A 6,536-nucleotide genomic window follows, 5' to 3' on the forward strand; every position below is an offset into this window, starting at 1 on the left:
TAGGAAGCGCAAGGCCCTGGGTTCAGTCCCCAGCTCCGAAAAAAAAAGAACCAAAAAAAAAAAAATGTGCTTATGACCTGGTGTCTTTTATTTTTGCCGTTACTCTTTGCTCAGTTAGAATTGCATAACTTGGGCTGGAGAGATGGCTCAGCGGTTAAGAGCACCCGACTGCTCTTCCAGAGGTCATGAGTTCAGTTCCCAGCAACCACATGGTGGCTCACAACCATCTGTAAAGAGATCCGATGCCCTCTTCTGGTGTGTCTGAAGACAGCTACAGTGTACTTATATATAATAAATAAATCTTTAAAAAAAAAAAAGAATTGCATAACTTGGGGGCTCGGGGTACCATCCAAGTAAATTAATTCAAGGAGGTCAATAATGTATTCATATATTCATATATTCTGTCTTTACTGATTTTGTGTGTGTGGAGTAGTAGGAATAGTAAAACCCATTCTTTAAAGATCTTTGCTTTACCTTTATTCTAGAAGTGCAACATTTTCAAATCTATCTATTGGTTGACCAATTGATCGATCAACAGACTGATTGATTGATTGATTGATTGATTGATTGATTTTTGGGTTTTCCAAGACAGGGTTTCTCTGTGTAATCCCGGCTGTCCTGGAACTCACTCTGTAGATATGGCTGCCTCTGCCTACTGAATGCTGAGGTCAAAGGCGTACGCCACAACGCCCAGTTTAGGTTTTATTTTTAAATTCCTTTCTGTAGATATGATTTTCAGATAGTTCCATTCCCTTCCAATAGGTGCTTCCGTGTTTCTTCTAACACGGGTCTGAGATGGCAGACTCTGGTTTCAATCTTCTGATGTTACCCTCTTTGAAGCATCTCTAGAAAGTCCCAGACTCCACCCCGGAGCCATGGCCTCACTGTGGCCCACGCATGCCTGCAGCTCCCTGCGGAGCCCACGCTGGCTTCACACTCCCTGACCGTTCACCTTAGTTTCCCAGGACTGGGGTTACAGTCCCAAAGCACCGTGTCCAGTTCACTGAACACTCAGACAGCTGTCTCCCATTTCTAAGCTGAGGAAGTTGAGGTGTTGGAAAACGAGACACTGAAAGCATTTATTCCAGGCCACACAGCTAAGCTAAGAGGCAGGCACTGAAACCAACCAGATGCCATCGCAATGCGCATCCCCAGCACGCCTTCAGGGTGGTTTGGATGGTAGTCTAGACTCCTCTGGATTCTCGAGGACAAGAGGAGGTGAGGGCTTTCCAAACCCCCACTTAGAGTAGGGCTAGGTAAGCCGTCAATCAACAGAGTCATTTGAGAAACTATGCAAGAATAGAGATGGCACATTTCATCTACCCAGGTAATCACCCCAAGGTAGGAATGGACGAGTCAGCACTTTATTCAGCTTCCCCAGAGCTCGGCCAGGCGGAAACCCCCTCCGGCAAAGGCAGTCCCTCCCACGCGTAAAACTCTACCTTCCCATCATGCTTCACCTAGGAGGTGACAGGAGCAGTAAAGCGGCTTTAGAGTCCCTTGGGGGCCACAGTGTCCTGTCTGTTCGTCGCCAGGCCTCAGGAAAGTACCGGTATATCTTTTTGAGATCCCTGCTTCTTCCTCTCTTAAACGAGGACTCAAAACTGGCACCAGCCTCACGGGTCTGTAGTGAGAAAATTCGAGTGAGGGATGAAGCTGTGCCTGATATCCCGAAGGCTGTGTGTATTTATTTTAAGATAGGTATGGGGGAACAGGGATTGGACAGGTGCGTTCGATGCCAGTGGAGGCCAGAGGAGGAAACGGATAAGTAGAGTTGTAGATATAGGCAGTTGAAAGTCCCTTGGCAGGGGTACTGGGAACCCATCTCTGGTCTTCCAGCGTCGAGGTTTTTTTTTTTTTTTTTTTTTTTTTTTTTTTTTTTTTTAAAGGTCTCACTGAGTAGCCCCGGTTATCCTTGAAATTGCTATGTAGACCAGGCTGGCCTCGAACTCCCAGAAATCCTCTTCCTTCTGCCTCCTTAGTGCTGGGATTACGGGTGTACATCACCCTGTCTGGACTAGGTTGCGTTTATATTTTTGAGATTTATTTTCATTTTGTATGTATGCGAGCTCTCCCTGCACATATGTCTGTGCACCATGTGCATGCTGGGTTGATACCCAAGGGATCGAAAAGAAGATGTTGGATCACCTGAATTTGGAGTTATGGATGGCTGTGAATCACCATGTGGATGCTGAGAACCAAACTCAGGTTTTTCTACAAGAACAGCCAGAGCTTGCTCTTAACCTACAAGCAATCTCTCCAGCCCTGTGATATAATTTGGTAACACAGCCTCCCACCCATGTCCTTCTGTCGTGTGTCTCTGACAGTATCACAGGTCTCTAGAGTCAGGTTATCCCTACATTCTCTAAGTCACTTCAGAATCCTTTCCCCCCATTCTTCCTTCCCTCCGTCTCCGCCCTTGCAACCACCCATCCCATTTCTGGGCTTCCTTCCAAGAGTAGGAAGCACTTGGTCATTCCAGGGATGAAACCCCCAGCCTTAAACAGGCTAGGAAAATACTCTGCCCCTCAAGGAGCCACACTCTCAAACCTAGAAATATTTAAACCTATCCCAGAGCCCAAAAGAACTTCTTAGAAGTGTTCAGGAGCCCCAGGCTCAGATTACAGCCCTGCTTGCTTGTTGGACACCACAAGGTTTACAAAGCCTGAGTGGGCAGCTCGGAATGGCCATGAAAACAGCAAGGCTAGCTACTGGTGGTGACGTCACCCACTTCTGCCTCAGAGACGGACGCCTGGATCAGAGTACTCTATAGAAATTGAGGGATGCCCCACGACCGAGGAAGGCAAAACTCTTACCATCCCATTTTTAGATGCCAGCCGAACATGTCAGCAGATGTTAGAAGACTCAGTTGACACCCTCGGATCTTGCCCATCTCATAAATCTCTCAGAGAAACTTCTTGGTTGGCACATTCTAAGGTGACTAGACCAGCTCATCTCCTGCAGCTTCCCGCCCCAGCCAGTCAGGTCTGTAAGGTTTCGGCAAACATCGGAGTTGTCTCAGAGCCAGGGCATAACCCTGGGAGAAAAGGAGGAGAACCCACTGTTTCCTGAGCACCCTGTCTGTGCCAGATAATGTTTGTTTTTCTGTACCTCGTCCCTTTCCCAGTGTCTACTCTCATCGCCCCTGAACTCCCAATACTGAGCAGAATACTCCCTAAATATTTACTCTTGCATTGCAGATGTGAGGACTGGGGGTCAGACCTGCAGCACCGACATAAATCTCAGTGTTAAGAAGACGTGCACGTGTACCCGCGCGCACGCGCGCGCGCACACACACACACACACACACACACACACACACACACATGCACACACACACAGAGCACATACATATGTGTTCATGCAGAAAAAGTTGGTATCTCATCCCTAGATGAAGAGCTATATATAGACCATTAGCAATAAGCAAGGCAGGGAGAAGGAGTCTTCCCAGAGGATGAGTCCCAGACTGGGTGAGCCTGGCCCAGGAGGCTGTACTCACACGTCTATGCTTTCCCACGATTATGTAACAAGGATGGTTCAAGGAGAGGAAGCAGGGGACTTGGGGCTGGGGGCAGGAAAAGGGTCAGGGAGGAGAGTGGGAAAATGATATATTTTGACTACATAAAATATAAACACGGGCTAGAGAGATGGCTCAGTGGTTAAGAGCACTGACTGTTCTCCCAGAGGTCCTGAGTTCAAATCCCAGCAACCACACGGTGGCTCACAACCATCTGTAATGGGGTCTGATGCCCTCTTCTGGTGTGTCTGAGGACAGCTACAGTGTACTTGTATATAATAAATAAATAAACCTTTAAAAAATAATTAAAAAACATAAACACACAAGTAAACAGAAATGTCAACTATCCCCAGATACTTAGATTTTTCTTCCTATTTTTCTGACATAGGAAACTAAGATACAGAGAAAGCGGCTCATGGATGGACAAGTAAGTGGTGGGCAGTGAGGTCCAAGTTTTGAATCCAGCAACACAAGGCCATCCAGGAAGGGCCAGAAGCACACAGTGGATGCAAATGAAGAGACTGAGTGGGTATCAGGTATGCAAGGAGGTGTTTCTAGGTGGGAACGGGCAAAGGCGGTGAAAACCTATCCTGGGACAGCTGTCAAGCAGTCACCTGCTAGAACAAGTGTCTTAGACGCTGCCAAATGGCCCCAAGCAGCAAGCGCATCATCGGTCATGGTCTCAGGACCACACACCTTTCCCACAAGAAGAGGCAGAACAGAACCTCCGACTCCACCTAAACCACTTCCAGAGACGACACAGTGTGGCGAGGGCCGGAGGCTGCCCCAGAGACTACAAAACTCTGCTTCTATGAGCATCTGGGGTTATAGTCCTGGAGGCTTTGAGCTGGAGCCAGGGCAGGAGGCTGGCTCACCCTGGCTCACGGTGAGTCACAGGCAATGCCCACTCCCAGGAGCCTGAACCTCCCTAGGCAGGTAGGAGCACATCCCAAATGCTTTCAGCCCCTGTCAGTGCGTTAGAGAACAGCCACCCACTCAGCCCTACTTTGTGGTGAGACTCTCCCCTAGAGTCGTCTCCCCGGTGGAGGCACACAAATGACCCGGGTAAGCCATTCCACCGATGGGACTTCTCAGGTGACACAGGAACCTCCCCCAAGGATACCAGGCCTGAGAGTAGTGGCCCCCAAGACAAAGCCACCACCAATAGGACCCTTCTGCCCTCTATCCCAGGTCGTCTCACAGTGCCCCCAATAATCACGGCTGACTGCCTGGCCCACCACTCCAGCACGTGACTGCCATTGTGAAGTTAATCTTGACCAAGTGACTTGTTCTCATATCCTACTGTCCCCAAAGCTCTTGCCCCTTAGTGGGTTTTTGGGGTGGGGAGGTGTTTTTTTTTGTTTGTTTGTTTGTTTTTTGTTTTTTTGTTGTTGTTGTTGTTTTTTGTTTTTTGTTTTTTTGTTTTTTTTTTTGTTGGTAATTGTGGTAGAGACGGGAGAGTCTTTTTAATGTCGTCCTGGCTGGCCTGGAGCTCTCTACATAGACGGAGATGGTGGCAAATTCACCCGAGACGCGAACCGCCACACACAGAGCTCCAATCCTTGCTGTTTGCTTTTGTTTTGTTTTGTTTTGTGGCAAAATTCTCACACCATATTCCATGCTGACTTGGCGTTTACTGTGTAATACGGTTGACCTTAAACTGGAGGTGATCCTCCTGCCTCAGCCCCAGGAGTGCTGGGATGTATGTACTACATCTAGATCCAGTCTTCTTCTTTTTTTTTTTTTTTTTTTCGGAGCTGGGGACCGAACCCAGGACCTTGCGTTTGCTAGGCAAGCGCTCTACCACTGAGCTAAATCCCCAACCCCTAGATCCAGTCTTCTTGAGACTCCATTCTGCAGGCCCCAGCCCCCAGGCTCAGGCCGAGCCCTAACTCAGGCTGCCTCACGCAGGTGCTCCCTGGAGATTTTTCTCTGTAGGCCTCTTGCTTTTTTCCTATCCAGCTTTCGCCTGCTTCTGCCAAGGCTGTGGGGCTGGTTTGGACCTGTCTGGATCCCTAGTTCACAAACCTGTACAGCATGTCTTTCCTGTCCTCCAAAGCCCCTTGCGGCCCAAGCCAATCGGAGGGTGTGGCTGGATATTTCATGAAGGTCCTACCCACTCAGCGCCTCCATACTTCAAAGCTATTTGGGGACTGGGCCGTTCCTAGATGTTTGAGCCCCTTCTCAGCTGTGACCCAGACACAAACAAAACCTGACTAAACCCTTCTCAGCACTGAGGAAACAAGTCTGGGGACGGGGCAGGAGCAAGCAGGTCAACTCGGATTCTACTCCCTGGGACTCATATGGTACAAAGAGAAATGACTTCTGAAAGCTTCTCTCCGACTTCTGACACGTGCACGATGGCACAGACGCCTACCCAGGCATGAAAAGTATGTGTGATAAAAATGGACATTTTCCAAGGCCCTGCTATGAGCCAAGCATCTTGATGGACCCTCCAAATTTAAGCTCTCAGAATTCCCTAAGACATCCAGGAATGACTATAACGTACTGCGCTGTACTGACCTTGTCTTAATGCATTTTGGTAGTCCCAGGAGACCTTTAGGGACAGTTTTCTCCCTCCACTTTTACTGGGGTTCTAGAAGGATCCACCTCAGGTCAACTAGCTTGTAAAGCAAGCACCTTTCCCTGCTGAGCCATCCCGCCATGCCTACGCCTTACGTTTTGAGATAGGGTCCCTCTGTCTCTCCGTGGACCTGGAGTTTGCCGCCTCTGCTAGACTAGGTAGCCTGAGAGCCCCAGAGCCACCTGTGTCCACCCTCCCAGTCTGAGAAACAAACCACCAAGTCGGGCTGGCTGGTTTGTTTGTTTTAAAAGACAGGGTGTTGCTAAAATTGCTTCCCTTCTGGGGACAAGATAAACAAATCTAACACACATACCAAGACTCCAGCAACAACAACAACAAAAAAACCAAGGTTCTAGTCCAGGAAGTTCAGCCTGAGGAGCCAGCGAGTTCACGAGGCTTATAGCCTCATATACAATGGGGTGGTGGGCAGAAAGG

This window comes from Rattus norvegicus, chromosome 12, assembly GCF_036323735.1.
Source record: "Rattus norvegicus strain BN/NHsdMcwi chromosome 12, GRCr8, whole genome shotgun sequence".
In the NCBI taxonomy this organism is placed as follows: Eukaryota; Metazoa; Chordata; class Mammalia; order Rodentia; family Muridae; genus Rattus; species Rattus norvegicus.